The following is a 20,402-nucleotide window of genomic DNA, read 5'->3' on the forward strand; positions in this document are numbered from 1 at the left end:
GCATCGCGAATGCTCCAAAACTCATCCATCCACAGCTCCAGCGCCACAATGCGGTCTACTAGTAGCTGCAGCTGGATACATTTCTGGCACACATGGTCGTCAGGGACACTGGCAGCGTCCCTGATTTCCCACATAGTGCAGGTGGAGCATAACACGGGGCTGGGCTGTCCTGACATGACTTACCCTTTCGTTAATTTAAATTAAATCAATACCACCAATTTAATGATATACTCAAGGGGGCTTGCCTGCCAGCAGTCCCCGCTACACCACACAGACCCTAGAAACTATAAACCACAGAATTAAATTTTGTGAAGAAGGAGAAAGAGTAAATACTTACCAACCAATCACTTACCCGCTTTCTGGTGATGTCACACTTGGATTACTTTTAATCTCTCTCCTTCCCTCTGACTTCGGAGACTGGAGACTGGTATGCCTTACCTGGGTCTCTGAGCCTTTTTAAGCTTCCCGCTCGCGCCTCCCGCCGACACCCGTGGTCTGAGGCCTTAACTGGGTCTCTGAAGCCTTTTTAAGCTTCCCGCTCGCGCCTCCCGCCAACACCCGCGGTCTGAGGCCTTACCTGGGTCTCTGAAGCCTTTTTAAGCTTCCCGCTCATGCCTCCCACTGACACCTGCGGTCTGAGGCCTTACCTGGGTCTCTGAAGCCTTTTTAAGCTTGCCGCTCGCGCCTCCCGCCGAACCCATGGTTCAGTCCTGGATGTGATTAACAGCAGCAATAACAGCAGAATCCAACCCCTGCAGTCACTTGTGAACTTGCTGGTGTGTCAGCAGGTTGTATGACCGAGTGAATCCCTTCCCACACTCGGAACAGGCGAATGGCCTCTCCCCAGTGTGAGTGCGCTGGTGTCTCAGCAGGTTGGAGCTCTGAGTGAATCCCTTCCCACACACTGAGCAAGTGAATGGCCTCTCCCTAGAGTGAACTCGCTGGTGTAAGAGCAGGCTGGAGTTCTGAGTGAATCCCTTCCCACACACTGAGCAGGTGAACGTTCTCTCCCCGGTGTGAACTCACTGGTGTATCAGTAGGTGGGATGAATTTGTGAATCCCTTCCCACACACGGAGCATGTGAATGGCCTCTCCCCAGTGTGAACTCGCTGGTGTGTCAGAAAGGTGGTTGAATTCGTGAATCCTTTTCCACACTCAAAGCAGGTGAACGGCCTCTCCCCAGAATGAATTTGCTGGTGTGTCAGTAGATCTCTTTTGCTTATAAATCTTTTCTCACAGCCAGAACATTTAAAAGGTCTCATGTTTGTGTGAACAAGTTGGTGTCTCTATGGTTGGGATAACTGAGTGAATCCCTTCCCACACACGGAGCAGGTGAACAGCCTCTCCCCAGTGTGAATTCGCTGGTGTGTCAGCAGGTCACTTGACTGAGTGAATCCAATCCCACACACGGTGCAGGTGAACAGTCTCTCCCCGGTGTGACTGCGCCGATGGGTTTCCAGCTGATACGGGTAATTGAATCCTTTCCCACAGTCCCCACATTTCCACGGTTTCTCCCCGGTGTGACTGCGCTTGTGTTTCGCCAGGCCAGAGGATCGACTGAATCCTCGTCCACACACAGAACACGTGTACGGTTTCTCCCCGCTGTGAACGGTGCTTTTTGCTTCCATGTTATGTCTGATGATATTCGGGTCCCGATGACTTGAGTGACTCCGTCAGATCTTGATGTGATCTTTGAGTTAAATATCCTGTCTACAAATCCTGCCCTTCTAATACCCTGTAAAATGAATATAAAACAGGATGAGAGAGAACTCACAAAAACACAAAGACAGGTTGTGAAATTGAGCTCAATGAATCTGGGAATTTGTGGGGCCGGTACTAGAAAAAAAGTAATGATGAAAGCTGCCGGATTGTCGTAAAATCCCAACTGGTTCACGAATGTCCCTCAGGGATATGGGGATCGGGCGGGAAAGTCAAGTTGAGGTCGAAGATCAGCCATGATCTTATTGAGTGGTGGAGCAGGCTCAAGGGGCCGTATGGTCTACTCCTGCTCCTAATTCTTGTGTTCTTATGGAAGGGAACCTGCCACCCTACCTGTCCCACGACTTCTACCGCCTAGAAGGAAAAGAGTAGCAGCTCCATGGGAACACCATCATCTGCAAGTCACACACCCTCCTGACTTGGACATATATCGTCATTCCTTCATTGTCACTGGGTCAAAATCCTGGAACTCCATCCCAAACAGCACTGTGGGAGCACCTTCACCACACAGACTGCAGCGGTTCAAGAAGCCAGCTCACCACCACCTTCTCAACGGGCAACTGGGGATGGGCAATAAATGCTGGTCTTGCCAGCGACGCCCACATCCTCGGTCCCAGGGACCGCCTCAGAAGAAGAGAAGATGGCGGCACCTAACCCGGGCCTTTCACCGAGAAAAAGCCTCACCGCTGCCGTCCGGTGGAACACAGACCGGGCCGCGGGATCTCATTCGGGCCTGAGGCCATTCTCCAACTTTATAAGCCCAGCGGCGTGGCCTACCCGCAGTTTATTAATCTCCCGACCCCGCTCCCGCCGACCTGCAGCTCCGCCCGGTGAGTGACACGTGACCCGGGCCCACGGCCTGATTGACGGGAGCTTCCGACCAATAGGGAGCGAGCGGGGCGGGGCTGGAGGAGCGAGCCGGCGGCGGGTCCTCCAACCAATCGGGGCGCCCGAGGGGCGGGACTAGCGCCGGCTGATTGTCTGATCCGCAGGGCAGCGAGTTTCTCCAGTCCCTTGTTCAGGGCCCGGGGCCAGGGGAGGCTGTGGGCCTTTATTCCCCTTATTGGACACAAGGCTCTTTGTCTCACAACACACTGGCTCAGGTTTTAATAGAGACTTTCAAAATTCATGAATAAAAGCAGATAAACCCCATGCTTCTGTGGCACAAACTTTTTAATATTTGGGAGTAAAATTACAAGTTTTTTTCCCTCTGGGGAATTTATTATTAGTTTCAGGAAACAACAACAACCACTTGTATTTATAAAGCGCCTTTAATGTAGTAAAACGTCCCAAGGCTCTTCACAGGATCGTTAGAAAACAAAATTTGACACCGAGCCACATAAGGAGATATTCGGGCAGATGACCAAAAGCTTGGTCAAAGAAGTAGGTTTTAAGGAGCATCTTAAAGAAGGAGAGAGAGGCAGAGAGATGGAGAGGTTTAGGGAAGGAATTCCAGAGCTTAGGGCCCAGGCAGCTGAAAGCACGGCCACCAATGGTGGAGCGATTAAAATCGGGGATGCTCAAGAGGCCGGAATTAGAGGAGCGTAGATATCTCGGAAGGTTGTAGGGGCTGAAAGAAATTACAGAGATAGGGAGGGGCGAGGCCACGGAGGGATTTGAAAACAAGGATGAGAATTTTAAGGATGAGACACTTGAGGAAAAGCAGGGAGTGGGGGAGGGTCAAGCCCTTATGGGACAGGGTTGTTAATTCTGCTCTGCGACAGTTACTGGGACAGACTGTATCTCCCCCTCTCCTCCACACAGGGACTTGTGGTAGTTAAAGGGACAGTAATTCTCCTTGTTTTACGAGATTTTAATTAAAGGGACACTACTCTGAGATGGCTGCGAACCTTTAGTGCCGCCAGCCTTTCTAAAACATCCTCCTTTCTTTGAAGATCTGTGTGAACTCGCTGGTGACTCAGCAGGTTGGATGAACTCTGAAACCTCTTTACACAGTCAGAACATTTAAAGGGTCTCTCATCGGTTCTGGGGCAGGAGGGACCTGGTCAACAGTGATCACAATATCATTGGGTTTAAAGTAGTTATGGAAAGGGACAAAGAAAAATCAACAGTGAAAATACCCAGCTGGAAGAGAGCCAATTTCAGTGATTTGAGAAGGGATCGAGCACAGGTGGACTGGAAACAAAGATTGTCCAGGAAAACAGTGAATGACCAATGGCAGGCCTTCAAGGCTGAGATAGTTCAGGTACAAACCAAGCATATTCCCATAAGGAGGAAAGATGGGCTGGAGCTCCCTGGATGAGAAAGGATATAAAGGTTAAAATAAAACAGAAAAAGGAGATTTACGATAAATGTCAGGTACAGAATACAGTCAAAAACCAGGCAGAATACAGAGAGTGCGGGGGAAATGAAACAGGATATAAGAAGGACAAAGAGGCAATAAGAGAAAAGATTAGCAGGTAACATAGAAGAGAACCCAAAATACTTTTATAAATGTATCAAAGGTAAAAGGATAGTTAAAAGAATGGTGGGGCCATTTAGGGACCAAATAGGAGCTTGTGGTAAAACCATCAATGAACTCCTGTACAAATGAATAACTGTCTTTAAAGCAATGTTACAGCACCTATGTCCGTTTGCTGAGTGTAAACAAGCTTTCTGTAAAAACCCTGAAACAACGCGATGACATGATCACGTTGGTCACGTGGTGCCGAGTGGCGGGAAACGTGATGACGTCATGATGTCAGAAGTGGGTGGTTCTGAGTTCAGACCTCGTGGAACTAGTTACTGTGTAGACCTGTTTGCTGTTGCTCCTGCATGTTTTTGTTTTGTTCACCAGTTTAATTAAATTCAGTTAATTTACTGAACTGCCTCGACTTCAGTGATTTAGATAGGAATCCATCGATTCCTACATTGGTGACCACGAAGCTTCGCGGGCGATTTTCGCGGAGACAAGCTCGAGAACAAGATGGATGTAAATGCAGCGAGTTTGAAGCTCCCTCAATTTTGGGAACAACAGGCAGCCTCCTGGTTCGTTCAAGCGGAGGCTCAGTTCCAACTGCGAAACATAGTGCTGGATCAGACCCGTTACCTGTATGTGGTCTCCGCACTGGACAGCTCGACGGCTTCCCGCATTATCAGCCTGCTGGAGACCCCGCCCGCGGAGAACAAGTACGAAACGCTCAAGGCGTGCCTCCTGCAGGTAGTCGGTCTCACAAAGGCGGAGCGCGCACGCCGCTTGCTCGCACTCCCCGGGTTAGGCGATGCTAAGCCTTCCGAGTTGATGAGCCACATGCTCACCCTCCTCGGGTCTGAGCTGCAGTGTTTTATATTTCGTGAACTGTTCCTCAGCCAGCTCCCTGAGCAGGTACAAGCAGCCCTGGCCAGGTCGACGGCTACGGACGGTGTGGCGCTCGTGGCCGAAGCCGACACCATTTACGTGATGATGCAACAGTATTGCACCACCTCGACGCGCCCCGCCTCCAAGAACCCCGCCTCGGCACCTCCACAGACCGGCTTTTGCTACTACCACGCCCGTTTTGGTCAGAAAGCCAAATGCTGCCGACCCCCGTGCAAATTCGTGCCACCGGCACCGAGAAAGCAGCAACACCGATTTGCATGACCGGAAGGGAAGCCCCGAGGTCGGTTTCGCCTCCACAATGACAGTTGGTGATTCCGGGAAATTGTTGTACATCACTGACTCCATTTCGGGCCGGCGTTTCTTATGCGACACGGGCGCTCAGTGCAGCATCCTCCCCGCTTCGGTTCTCGACGTCCAATCTGGGCGGCGCGGTCCTCCACTACAGGCCGCCAATGGCAGCGCCATCCATACGTACGGGAAGAGGCGTATCCGATTGTGTCTCGGCGGCCAACTCTTCCACTGGGAGTTTATCACCGCCACGATACCACTGGCAATCCTTGGTGCCGATTTTTTCTGCACGCATGACCTACTGGCCGACGTACATAATCGCCGCCTGATCCATGCCACCTCACGAGCCCCCAGCCCCAGTTTTCGGGGCCTTGGCGCGGCCCACGCAGTTGCCCGCACCGAGTTGCCGCCCGACGAGTTCGCCCGCCTGCTCAAGGAATTTCCGGAGCTCGCTCGACCCACTTTCTCTGCGACGACTGTCAAACACGGTGTTGAACACCACATCGCGACAACCGGCCCCCTGGTTTACGCCCGGGCTCGGCGATTAGAGGCCAGTAAACTCGAGGCCGCGAAGGCGGAATTCGCCACTATGGAGCAGTTGGGCATCGTTCGCCGATCTGACAGTCCCTGGTCGTACCCGCTACACATCGTGCCAAAGCCCGGCGGTGGGTGGCGGCCCTGTGGTGATTATCGGTGCCTCAACGAGGTCACAACTCCAGACCGGTACCCGATACCGTATATTCAAGATTTTTCCGCCCATTTGGTCGGCACGTCGTGGTTCTCCAAGATCGACCTCGTCCGCGGATACCACCAGGTGCCCGTCCACCCTCAGGACATCCAGAAAATGGTGGTCATTACCCCATTTGGCCTCTTTGAATTTTTACGGATGCCTTTCGGGCTTAAAAATGCGGTGCAGGCGTTCCAACGCCTCATGGATTCGGTGCTCCGGGACCTCAAATTCCTTTTTGTATACCTCGATGACATCCTCGTCGCCAGCGCATCAAAGGAAGAACACCTACATCACCTGCGTGTCCTCTTCCGTCGTCTCCAGGAACACGGCCTTATAGTTAACCCAAACAAGTGCCAATTTGGTCTGAGGCAGATCGATTTTCTGGGCCACCGCATCACCGCGGAAGGGGCACTGCCACTCAGGGCGAAAGTGGCAGCCGTCGCGGCGTTCCCACGGCCGCAATCCATCAAGGCGCTCCAAGAATTCCTCGGCATGGTAAACTTTTACCATCGCTTTGTCCCCCGGGCCGCCCAGCTCAAGCGGCCACTCAACGAGGCACTCCGAGGGAAACCGGGGAAAGAACCGGTGATCTGGTCGTCGGTCATGGACCGCGCATTTGGGGACACGAAGGAGGCCCTCGCCAATGCGATGATGTTAGCGCACCCGCTGCCCGGCACCACCATCGCGCTCATGACAGATGCGTCGGACTACGCCGTCGGCGCCTGCAAGAGCAATGGGTCGATGGGGCATGGCAACCGCTGGCGTTTTTTAGCCGCCAGTTACGTAGTAACGAATGTAGCTATAGCATATTTGACCGAGAGCTGTTGGCGTTGTTCCTGGCCATCCGCCACTTTCGTTTTTTATTAGGACGCCAATTCGTCGCTTTCGTGGATCACAAGCTCCTGACGTTTGCCATGGCCAAGACAACTGAGCCGTGGTCGGCCCGACAGCAACGGCAACTCACGTTCATCTCTGAGTTTACCACCGACATCCGTCATGTGGCCGGCAAGGACAACGTGGTTGTCAACTGCCTTTCGCGTGCGGCCATCCAGGCCGTCCAACTGGGTCTCGACTATTCGCTAATGGCGGACGACCAAGCGGCTGACCCGGAGACGCACGCTTTCCGTTCCGATTCGTCCGGTCTGCGGCCAGTGGACGTACTTTTCCACTCAGACGGCACATCCTTGCTCTGCAATGTCTCCCTGGGAGACCCACGCCTGATCGTTCCGTCATCCTGCCGCAGGAAAGTCTTCGATATCATGCACAACCTCGCCCACCCGGGTGTGCGGGCGTCACAGAAGTTGTTAGCATCCAAGTTTGTCTGGAGGGGAATGCGAAAAGAGGTGCGCGACTGGGCCAACACCTGTGTCGTGTGCCAGAGAGCGAAGGTGCAGCGCCACGTTAAAGCTCCTGTCGCCATTTTCGAGGTACCGGAGCGGCGATTCGATAATGTTCATATCGACCTCGTGGGCCCACTACCACCGTCACAAGGGTTCACGTATCTGCTGACAATCGTCGACCGTACCACCAGATGGCCGGAGGCCATTCCATTGACGTCCACCACCTCCGCGGACGTCACCCGGGCTTTTCTTTCGTCCTGGGTTGCCCGTTTTGGCGTGCCGTCGGACATTTCATCGGACCGTGGGCCGCAGTTCTCCTCTGCTCTGTGGAACGCCGTGGCTTCAGAATTGGGCGCCAAGCTCCATCACACCACGGCTTACCACCCGCAGGCCAATGGGTTATGCAAATGCTTCCATCGTTCTCTGAAGGCAGCGCTGCGGGCCACCCTCCAAGGGACCATGTGGATGGATAAGTTGCCATGGGTAATGCTCGGGTTGCGCACGGCGCCTAGAGGACCTGCAGGCGTTGGCCGTCGAATTGGTCTATGGCCAGCCGCTCAGGGTCCCCGGCGAGTTTCTCCCGTCGCTGACACGTCCGTGGTCCGCCACTGAACAGCTGAAGGCTCACCAAGCCGCGGCGCACGCTTTCCGGCCCATTTCGACTTCACAGCATGGACTGCCTGTGTCACATGTTCCACCAACGCTCATGAGGGCTAAATTCGTTTTTGTATGGCACGATGCCCACCGTAGTCCCCTCATGCCTCCATATACGGGCCCCTTCTGGGTACTGAAGGTGGGCGCCAAGAGTTTTTTTGTAGACGTCAGCGGGACGCCCGACTACATTTCCATGGACCACCTCAAGGCTGCACACCTGGACCTCGGCCAGCCAGTCGAAACAGCGCAACCGCCGCATCGTGGACGATCACCCGCGGCCGCTACGCCTGGCCCATCAGCCCAGCTCCTCTCCTGCACCATCCATTCCTCTCCGGGATTATCGGAGTCACTCCGACAGGATTGTCCGACCTCCTCGGCGATTGACTTTGATGATTAAAGACACTTCTGGGGGGGCGCATGTGGTAAAACCACCAATGAACTCTGTAATGATCAATAACATGTCATTCTATAGTGGACACTAGGTGGAGCCGTAGAGCTGTATATATAAGACTACACCACCAAGCTGTATGATATTAAGACTACATTACCCATGAGGCACTAGGCTACCCACAAGGCAACAGTCAAGATGGCAGCCTACACACAGCACACATGCTGCATCTCTACAGACACTGTACCTAGAGAACGTGTACTGAATAAATGACTAGCTAGAAGCTTGCTGTGTTCATAATAAGAATGTCTATTTATTAATGAACATAACAAGGTACCAGGATGGTGAAGATCTGCTGAAAATTGTGAAAAGCGACATGGAGAATTTGAAGCCACCAGAGCGTTTGAATCTCACAGAAAAAATCGACTACAACTGGCAGACTTTTAAACAGCAATTCGAACTCTACATTGCAGCCATCGGATTCGGTACGAAGCCAGACACAAGGAAGATAGCGTTGCTGCTTACGGTTGCAGGCCCACAGGCGATAGAGGTATTTAATACATTTGTATTTAATCCAGCGGAGAACAGAGACAAATTAGACGATGTGCTACAGAAATTTGATGCACATTGTTCTCCCAAAAAGAATGAGACGTATGAAAGATACATCTGCCGTTCTCGGACACAGCAACAAAATGAGACTTTTGATAGCTTTATAACTGATCTGAAACTGAAAGCACAGACATAAGAACATAAGAAATAGGAGCAGGAGTAGGTCAATCGGCCCCTCGAGCCTGCACCGCCATTTATCCCAGCTCTCTGCCTTCTGTTAGATAGCCAATCCTCTATCCATGCCAGAATATTACCCCCAATCCCGTGATTTTTTATCTTAAGCAATAATCTTTTGTGTGGCACCTTGTCAAATGCCTTTTGGAAGTCTAAATACACTACGTCCACTGGTTCCCCTTTATCCACCCTGTATGTTACTTCCTCAAAGAACTCCAGCAAATTTGTCAAACATGACTTCCCCTTCATAAAACCATGCTGACTTTGTCCTATTAAATTATGATTATCCAAATGTCCTAACCGCCAATCCACTATCACAGAACCATCTCCTGAATCTAACAGAATTAGACACACGAAATAGGAGCAGGATCAGGCTACATGGCCCCTGGGCCCGCTCCGCTACCCACAGGGCCATGACCGATCCGAACCTCGACTCATGTCCAAATTCCTGCCCGCTCCCCGTAACCCTTAATTCCCTTTACTTCTAGGAAACTGTCTATTTCTGTTTTAAATTTATGTAATGATGTAGCTTCTACAGCTTTTTGGGGCAGTATATTCCATGGACCTACCACCCTCTGAGTGAAGTAGTTCCTCCTCATCTCAGTTTTGAAAGAGCAGCCCCTTATTCTAAGGCTATGCCCCCTAGTTCTAGTTTCACCCATCATCGGGAACATCCTCCCCGCATCCACCCGATCCAACCCCTTCACAATCTTATATGTTTCAATAAGATCGCCTCTCATTCTTCTGAACTCCAATGAGTAGAGTCCCAATCTACTCAACCTCTCCTCATATGTCCATCCCCTCATCCCCGGGATTAACCGAGTGAACCTTCTTTGTACTGACTCGAGAGCAAGTATGTCCTTTCTTAAGTATGGACACCAAAACTGTACGCAGTATTCCAGGTGCGGTCTCACCAATACCTTGTACAACTGAAGCAATACCTCCCTATTTTTATATTCTATCCCCCTAGCAATGAAAGCCAACATTCCATTGGCCTTCTTAATCACTTGCTGCACCTGCATACTAACCTTTTGAGTTTCGTGCACCAGGACCCCCAGATCCCTTTGTACTTCAGTACTTTCCAGTTTCTTGCCATTAAGATAATAACTTGCTCTACGATTTTTCCTGCCAAAGTGCATAACCTCACACTTTCCAGTATTGTATTCCATCTGCCAAATCTCTGCCCACTTACTTAGCCTGTCTATGTCCCCTTGCAGGTTTTTTATGTCCTCCTCACTCACTACTTTCCCTCCCATCTTAGTATCATCTGCAAACTTTGATATGTTACACTCGGTCCCCTCCTCCAAATCGTTAATATAGATTGTAAAGAGTTGGGGACCCAGCACTGACCCCTGCGGAACACCACTGGTTACTGATTGCCAGTCTCAGAATGAACCATTTATCCCAGCTCTCTGCCTTCTGTTAGATAGCCAATGCTCTATCCATGCCAGAATATTACCCCCAATCCCGTGATTTTTTATCTTAAGCAATAATCTTTTGTGTGGCACCTTGTCAAATGCCTTTTGGAAGTCTAAATACACTACGTCCACTGGTTCCCCTTTATCCACCCTGTATGTTACTTCCTCAAAGAACTCCAGCAAATTTGTCAACCATGACTTCCCCTTCATAAAACCATGCTGACTTTGTCCTATTAAATTATGATTATCCAAATGTCCTGTTACTGTCTCCTTAATAATGGACTCCAAAATTTTACCTACCACAGATGTTAGGCTAACCGGTCGATAGTTTCCAGCCTTCTGTCTACTGCCCTTTTTAAATAAGGGTGTTACATTAGTAGTTTTCCAGTCTGCCGGGACCGTTGCCGAGTCCAGGGAGTTTTGGAAAATTATTACCAATGCATCCACAATCCCTACCGCCACTTCCCCCAAGACCCTAGGATGTAAGCCATCAGGTCCAGGTGATTTATCTGCCTTGAGTCCCATTATTTTACCGAGTACCACTTCATTAGTGATTTTGATCGTGTTTAGCTCCTCCCCCCTTTAGCCCCCTGTTTGTCCAGCGTTGGGATATTCTTAGTGTCTTCTACTGTAAAGACTGATATAAAATATTCATTCAGTGTTTTTGCCATCTCCATATTTCCCACCATTAATTTCCCGGTCTCATCCTCTAAGGGACCAACATGTACTTCAGCCACCCTTTTTCTTTTTATATAACTATAAAAACTCTTACTATCTGTTTTTATATTTTTTGCTCATTTACTTTCATAATCTATCTTCCCTTTCTTAATCAATCTTTTTGTTATTTTTTGCTGTCTTTTAAAGTTTTCCCAATCCTCTATCCTCCCACTAGATTTGGCTACCTTATATGCCCTTGTTTTTAGTCGAATACTATCCTTAATTTCTTTACTTAGCCACGGATGGCTGTCTTTTCTTTTACACCCTTTTCTTCTCAGTGGAATATATTTTTTTTGGAAGTTGTAAAATGACTCCTTAAATGTACACCACTGATCATGTATCGTCTTACCCTTTAATCTATTTTCCCAATCCACTCTACTCAATTCCACTCTCATACCTTCATAGTCTCCTTTATTCAAGCTTAGCACGCTTGTTTGAGATCCAACCTTCTCACCCTCTAATTGAATATGGAATTCAACCATGTTATGGTCACTCATTCCAAGGGGATCCTTTACTAGGACATTTTTAATTAATCCTGTCTCGTTACACAGGACCAGATCTAAGGTTGCTTGCCCCCTGGTCGGTTCAGTTACATACTGCTCAAGAAACCCATCCCTAATACACTCAATGAACTCATCCTCAAGGCAGCCCTGCCCAATTTGATTTGTCCAATTAATATGATAGTTAAAATCCCCCATAATTATAGATGTTCCCTTATTACAAGCCTCAGCTATTTCCTGATTGATACTCCGTCCAACAGAGTTGCCACTGTTCGGAGGCCTATAGACTATGCCCACTAGTGTTTTTTTCCCCTTATTATTCCTTACCTCAACCCAAACTGTTTCATTATCCTGATCTTTTGACCCAATATCATTTCTCTGTATTACAGTGATTCCTTCCTTTATTAACATAGCCACCCCACCTCCCCTTCCTTCTTGCCTGTCCTTCCTGATCGTTAAATAACCTGGTATGTTTAATTCCCAGGCATTGTCACCCTGCAGCCATGTTTCTGTAATGGCCACAAGATCATACCCATATGTAGTTATTTGTGCCATTAACTCGTCAATTTTGTTACGAATGCTACGTGCATTCAGATAGAGAACTTTCAAAGATGTTTTGTGACACTTAGTTCCTGCTTTTGCCCTTTTTATTACTTTACCTTTTACTCCAACCTTCTGCCCCTTCCTGACATGCTCTGGTTTTTAATTTCCCCACTGCCACCTAAGTCTATGACCTTCTCTGTTGTCATTTTTATTATTTGCTCTCTAGGAACCTCCCCCCCACTAGTTAGTTTAAAGCCCTCTCTACAGCCCTAGTTATATGATCTGCCAGGACTCTAGTCCCAACACTGGCCAAGTGAAGCCCGTCCCAACGGAACAGCTCCCTCCTGCCCCAGTACTGGTGCCAGTGTCCCAGGAAGCAAAACCCATTTCTCCCACACCAGTCTTTCAGACACGCATTTAACTCTCTAATTTTATTTGTCCTAGACAAATTCGCTCGTGGCTCAGGTAATAATCCAGAGATTGTTATCCTTGTGGTTCTGCTTTTTAATTTGGCCCCTAGCTGCTCAAACTCCCTCAGCAGAACCTCCTTCCTTGTCCTATCTATGTCGTTATTACCAACATGGACCACGACAACTGGATCCTCCCCCTCCCACTCCAAGTTTCTCTCCAGTCCAGAGGAGATGTCCTTAACCCTGGCACCGGGCAGGCAACACAGCCTTCGGGACTCTCGCTCTCGGCTGCAAAGAACTCTATCTATCCCCTAACGATACTATCCCCTACCACTACAACATTTCTTTTAACTCCCCCCACTTGAATGGCCCCCTGCTCCACGGTGCTGTGGCCAGGTTACTCATCCTCCCCGCAGTCCCTGTTCCCATCCTCACAGGGAGTAAGAGCCTCGAACCTGTTGGACAAGTGCAAGGGGTGCGGCTCCTCCAACACTACCTCCTGGATCCCCGTACCTGCCTCACTTCTAGTCACACCATCCTGACCCTGGCCACGGACTACATCTGAATTAATTAATCTAATTGGTGTGAATACCTTGTGATACACAGAGTCCAGGTAACTCTCCCCCTCCCTGATGTGTCTCAGTGTTTGAAGCTCGGACTCCAGCTCTTCAACACGGAGCCGGAATTCCTCGAGCAGCCAACACTTACTGCAAATGTGATCACCGTGAGCATCAATGGTGTTCACCAGCTCCCACATATTGCAGCAGCAACACATCGCCTGATCTCCCATTCTATGTAATTAATTAAATTTATTAATATTATTCTTAAATACCCTCTGCCCCAATTCTAGATGGTGACTATCATCTTAGAAACTATAAACCAAAGAGATTTAAGCTTCAAAAGGGAGAAATACTTACCAACCAATCACTTACCCGCTTTCTGGTGACGTCACGCTTGGATTACTTTTTACCTCTCTCCTTCCCTCCGAGTTCCCAGACTGGCGACTGGTAGGCCTTACCTGGGTCTCTGAGACTTTTATAGCCCCGCTGCTGCCGCTGAAACACCCGCCAATGCTGTGAGGCCTTACCTGGTCTCTGAGCTCAAAGCATCCATGATTCGTGACCAGATTGTGTTTGGTATTCATGATAAAAAAGTCAGGGAACGTCTGTTGAGAGAAACCGAACTAAATTTGGAAAATGCGGTGAAAATATGCCAAGCCAGCGAGCTAGCTCGAAAGCACGTGCAGACTTTCAGTGAAATCAATAATGAAAAGCAATCGGAGGATGAAATTTTTAATTGTAAATGCTGTGGTTACAAACACCAGTTAAGACAATGCCCAGCGTTTGGAAAAATGTGCACAAAGTGCAATGGAAAGAATCACTTTGCCAAACAATGCTTTTCAAAAGTACAAACTAAGAAAGGGCAACGAGTTAATGTAATTGAGGACACTGATTTAAGTGAGACATTTTTTGTAGGAATGGTGTCATGTGACAATATCAAAAAGGATACAGAAAATGTGCAGCCCTCAGAAATGGACATTGCTGAACATAAAGTCAATGCAGTAAAAGTGGCAAATGGATGATCCCACTGCAGATAAATGGAGCATTCGTTACATTGAAACTGGACACTGGGGCAAAAGCAAACTTAATCAGTATGAGTGACATAAAAAATATGAAAGAAAAGCCCAAAATACAGAAAAAGTCAGTACTACTGAAGGACTATAATGGACAGAAAATAGAAAGCTTAGGTATATGCAGACTTAAAGTGACAGTCAAAGACAAAGTGCATCATCTCATGTTTTCTGTTGTGGCTGAAAGACTTGATTCGATACTAGGTGACAAAGCTTGTGAGGACTTAGAACTGGTCAAAAGAGTCTACCGTATAAACTGTGCCATAAGCAGACCAGATGACTCAGGTGATGAAGCAGAGAGCCCATCAAGGATGAAAAGGCCAAAGGGTATCCATGTCTTCAAAAAGCCTAGCTTCTCCAAGAAGAAAGAAAAAGACTTTAAAGTCAAAGAGAAGCCAAAGGAAGAAAAGCACAAAGAGAAAAAACACAAGGAGAAAAAGTCCAAAGATATAACTGCAGCAGATGTTGTTAAGCAGTGGAAAGAGAAAAAGAAAAAGAAGAAGCCTGCACCAGAGCAGGAAGCAGTTCCGGTGGATACTCCTTCTTCCCTCAGGCCAATCTTTGGTGTTCCATTAGCCGAGGCTGCTGAGAGGACTATGCTGTATGATGGGATCCAGCTGCCAGCAGTTTTTCGAGAGTGCATTGACTACATTGAGAGTTATGGCATGAAGAGTGAAGGAAACACTGAAACCCTCTCCAAGCAAAGATTGCAAGGAGACCTCGATCTATACAAGAGCAGATTGATGACAATGCCGCAACTGCAACTTGTCATTCACCGCCAGAACAATCTCATGAAGACACATCAGACTTACCCGTGTTGAGAAGATCCACACGTGAAGTAAAAGAGCCTGATAGACTTAATCTTTGAGTACAATGTAAAGCTTTGAAAATGTGTTGACTGTTTTGAAAATATTTATATTTATAGAGCACTAACAAAAGTGTTACTGATATTATCTTTATTGTTTTCTTGAAAGTTGATTGATATTGATTTTGTTAAACCTCAAAGAAAGGGGGATGTAATGATCAGTAACATGTCATTCTATAGTGGACACTAGGTGGAGCCGTAGAGCTGTATATAGCTGTATGTATAAGACTACACTACCCAGCTGTATGATATTAAGACTACATTACCCATGAGGCACTAGGCTACCCACAAGGCAACAGTCAAGATGGCAGCCTACACACAGGAGCACACATGCTGCATCTCTACAGATACTGTACCTAGAGAACGTGTACTGAATAAATGACTAGCTAGAAGCTAGCTGTGTTCATAATAAGAATGTCTATTTATTAATGAACATAACAAACTCCTGTACAAATGAATAACTGTCTTTAAAGCAATGTTACAGCACCTATGTCCGTTTGCTGAGTGTAAACAAGCTTTCAGTAAAAACCCTGAAACAACGCGATGACGTCATCACATTGGTCACGTGGTGCCCCGAGTGGCAGGAAACGTGATGACGTCAGAAGTGGGAGGTTCTGAGTTCAGACCTCGTGGAACTAGTTACTGTGTAGACCTGTTTGCTGTTGCTCCTGCATGTTTTTGTTTTGTTCACCAGTTTAATTAAATTCGGTTAATTTACTGAACTGCCTCGACTTCAGTGATTTAGATAGGAATCCGTCGATTCCTACAAGCTCATCATACGGAGGCAGAGGGTGTGGCTGAGGTACTAAATGAGTACTTAGCATCTGTCTTCACAAAAGAAGAGGATGAAGTTAATGTCGCAGTAGAGGAGAGGGGAGTAGAGAAATTGGATAAAAATGGATAGAAAGGAGGTGCTAAATAGGTTGTCATCACTCAAAGTTAACAAGTCACCCGGTCCAGATGGGAAGCATCCTAGATTGCTGAGGGAAGCTAGGGTGGAGATAGCAGAAGCTCTGACCACAATCTTTCAATCTCCCTCAGATATATGGGAGTGGTGCCAGAGGACTGGAGGATTGCAAATGTTACACCCTGTTTAAAAAAGGGGAGAGGGTTAAACCTGGTAACTACAGGCCAATCAGTCTAATGTCAGTGGTGGGTGAACGACTAGAGACCATTGTCAAGGACAAAATTAATTCTCACTTGGAGAAGCATGGGTTAATAAGGGGCAGCCAGTATGGATTTGTTAAAGGTAAATCGTGTCTGACTAACGTGATTGAGTTCTTTGATGAAGTAACAGAGGTTGATAAAGGTAGTGCAGCAGATGTTGTATATATGGACTTTCAAAAGGCATTTGATAAAGTACCACACAAGAGACTTACTCGGAAAATAGAAGCACAGGGAATTAAAGGGCTGATGGTAATTTGGGTATAATTGGCGAAGGGAGAGGAGACAGTGAGCAGTGCTGAGGGATGTTTTTCTGACTGGAGGGAAGTATGCAGTGGGTTCCCCCAGGGGTCGGGATTAGGACCATTGCTTTTCTTGTTATATATAAATGACCTGGACTTGGGTATAGGTGTACAAGTTTGAAGCTTACAGATGACACAAAACTTGGCAACGTAGTAAATAGTGAGCATAGTAGTAGCAGACTTCAGGAGGACAGAGACAGACTGTGAAATGAGCAGACACAAGGCAGATGAAATTAAATGAGGATAAGTGTGAAGTGATGCACTTTGGGACAAACAACAGGGAGAGGCCGTATAATCTAAATGGGACTATTTTGAGGGGGTGCAAGAGCAGAGGGACCTGGGGGTCCATATTCACAAATCTTTGAAAGTGCCACGGCAAGTTGGTGAGGCGGGTCAGAAAGCGTATGGGATACTTGGCTTTGTAAATAGGGCCATTGAATACAAAAACAAGGAAGTTACACTAAACCTTTACAAATCACTCGTTAGGAACATAAGACAGGAGGAGGCCATTCAGCCCCTCGAGCGTGTTCCGCCATTCAATGAGATCATGGCTGATCTGCGACCTAACTCCATACACATGCCTTTGGCCCATATCCCTTAATACCTTTGGGTAACAAAAACCTATCAATCTCAGATTTAAAATTAACAATTGATCTCGCATCAATTGCCGTTTGCGGAAGAGAGTTCCAAACTTCTACCACCCTTTGTGTGTAGAAGTGTTTCCTAATTTCACTCCTGAAAGGTCTGGCTCTAATTTTTAGACTATGCCCCCAGTCCTAGAATCCCCAACCAGCGGAAATAGTTTCTCTCTATCTACCCTGTCTGTTTCCTTTAATATCTTGAAAACATCGATCAGATCACACCTTAACCTTCTAAATTCCAGAGAACACAACCCTAATTTGTGTAATCTCTCCCCGTAACTTAACCCTTGAAGTCCGGGTATCATTCTGGTAAACCTACGCTGCACTCCCTCCAAGGCCAATATATCCTTCCTAAGGTGTGGTGCCCAGAACTGCTCACAGTACTCCAGGTGTGGCCTAACCAGGGTTTTGTACAGCTGCAGGGTTTTGGCCTCAGCTGGAGTCTTGTGTACAATTCTGGGCACCACACTTTAGGAAGGATGTCAAGGCCTTGGAGAGGGTGCAGAGGAGGTTGACAAGGCTGGTACCAGGGATGAGGGACTTCAGTTATGTGGAGAGATTGGAGAAGCTGGGATTGTTCCCCTTAGAGCAGAGAAGGTTAAGAGGAGACCTAATAGAGGTGTTCAAAATGATGAGGGGTTTTGATCGAGCAAGTAGGGAGAAACTGTTCACTCTGGCAAGTGGGTCGGTAACCAAAGGTCACAGATTTAAAATAGTTGCTAAAAGAACTAGAGGGGAAATGAGGAGAATTGTTTTCACACAGAGGGTTGTTAAGATCTGGAACGCACCATCTGAAAGGATGCTGGAATCAGGTTCCACAGGAACTTTCAAACAGTAATTGGACATGTACTTGAAGAGGACTAGTTTGCAGAGTTCTGGGGATAAAGCTGGGGTTTGGGAGTAAATTGGACAGCTCTTTCAAAGAGCCAGCACAGACACGATGGGCCGAATCACCTCCTTCTGTGCTGTTAGATTCTATGATCAGTGTGAACACGCTGGTGTCTCTTAAGGCTATTCGAGCTTTTAAAGCTCTTCCCACAGTCAGAACATTGAAAGGGTCTCTCGTCAGTGTGAACAAGCTGGTGTGACAGGTTGGATGAATGAGTGAATCCCTTCCCACATACAGAGCAGGTGAACGGCCTCTCACCACTGTGGAGGAGCCAGTGTCTCTTCAGATCCGCGGAGCTTTTAAAGATCTTTTCACAGTCAGAACATTTAAAGGGTCTCTCGTCAGTGTGAACTCGCTGGTGTGACAGGAGGTTGGATGACTGAGTGAATCCCTCCCCACACACAGAGCAGGTGAATGGTCTCTCTCCAGTGTGAACTCGCTGATGTGCCAGCAGGTGGGATGACTCAGTGAATCCCTTCCCACACACGGAGCAGGTGAATGGCCTCTCACCAGTGTGAACTCGCTGGTGTCTCATCAGCTCCCCGGAGCTTTTAAAGCTCTTTTCACAGTCAGAACATTTAAAGGGTCTCTCGTCAGTGTGAACTCGCTGATGTACCAGCAGGTGGGATGACTGAGTGAATCCCTTCCCACACACGGAGCAGGTGAATGGTCTCTCTCCAGTGTGAACTCGCTGATGTGGCAGCAGGTGGGATGAATGAGTGAATCCCTTCCCACATTTAGAGCAGATGAATATCCTCTCCCCAGTGTGGAGGCGCTGGTGTTGCTTGAGCTCCCGGGGGATTTTAAAACTCTTCCCACACTCAGAACATTTAAAGGGTCTCTCGTTAGTGTGAACTCGCTGGTGTCCCTTCAGCTCCCCGGAGCTTTTAAAGCTCTTCCCACAGTCAGAACAGTTAAACGGCCTCTCATCAGTGTGAGTTTGCTGGTGTTGCTTCAGATACTGGGGGCTTTTAAAGCTCTTCCCACAGTCAGAACACTGAAATGGTCTCTCATCAGTGTGAACAAGCTGGTGTCGCTTCAGATACTGGGGGCTTTTAAAGCTCTTCCCACAGTCAGAACATTGAAATGCTCTCGCATCAGTGTGAACAATCTGGTGTCCCTTCAGTTCCCCGGGGCTTTGAAAGCTCTTCCCACAGTCAGAGCACTGAAATGGTTTCTCCCCAGTGTGAACCCGCTGGTGTGTCTGCAGGTGGGGTGAACAAACAAATCCCTTTCCACACACGGAGCAGGTGAATGGACTGTCCCTGGTGCGACTGCGCTGTTTAACTTCCAATGCAGACGGGGAACTGAATCCCTTCCCGCTGTCCCTGTCTTTACCCGGTTTCTCCCCGGTGTGACGGTGCACGTGTCTCACCAGGTCAGGCGATCGGCTGAATCCGCGTCCACACACCGAACACGTGTGCGGTTTGTCATCGCTGGGATTGCTGCTTTCTCCTTCCATGTGCAAAGGCCGATGATATTCAGGTCCTGATGAATCGAGCGACTCTGTCAGATCTTGACGTGATGTTTGGTCTGAGCTTCCCGCCTGTAACTGCTCCACTTCTATAACACTGTAAATTGAGATCAGAAAAGGATCAGAGGCAAACTGTTGTTTAATTTTCCCCTTTCCGACCCTAGGGGCAGTGAAGCTGATTTTACGGCCCCAGCTACTGCACAGGTTGGTTGAAAGGATCAGCAGTAATGGCGGCTGTAATACCCACAAGCCCCCGCGCTCCAGAAAGCGCTCTGTTCACTCTGAGTCCCGCGCATGTGCTCATGGCCCCCGCACTCTCCTTCCTGCTCCACAATTGCCCATCCCGATCGGTCCGCAACGCGCTTGCTCAGCGCACAAAACCCCGTGGTTGGAACATCGGGTGCACATGCGGAACTACAACATCTGGTACGCGTGCGCGGCTCAGGTGGGGGCGAGTTGGTGTTTCACCTCAGCCGCCAGGGAGGTGCGCATGCGCAGGACGACCCAACATTCTTCCTGTCAGCAATCACTCCCTCGTTTCTTTAATAAAAACAGAAACTGCTGGAAATACACAGCAGGTCAGGCAGCACCTGTGGAGAGAGAAACAGAGTTAGCGTTTCAGGTCGAT

General features: G+C 48.4%; 1 pseudogene; it reads right to left on the reverse strand.

The window, feature by feature from the left end:
• Positions 1 to 549: 549 nt before the first annotated feature.
• On the reverse strand, positions 550 to 19,865 carry LOC147119377 (uncharacterized; annotated as a pseudogene).
• Positions 19,866 to 20,402: the final 537 nt, after the last annotated feature.

Source organism: Somniosus microcephalus, chromosome 4 (genome assembly GCF_052327205.1).
Source record: "Somniosus microcephalus isolate GS21.2 chromosome 4, FLI_Smic_1.0, whole genome shotgun sequence".
NCBI lineage: Eukaryota > Metazoa > Chordata > Chondrichthyes > Squaliformes > Somniosidae > Somniosus > Somniosus microcephalus.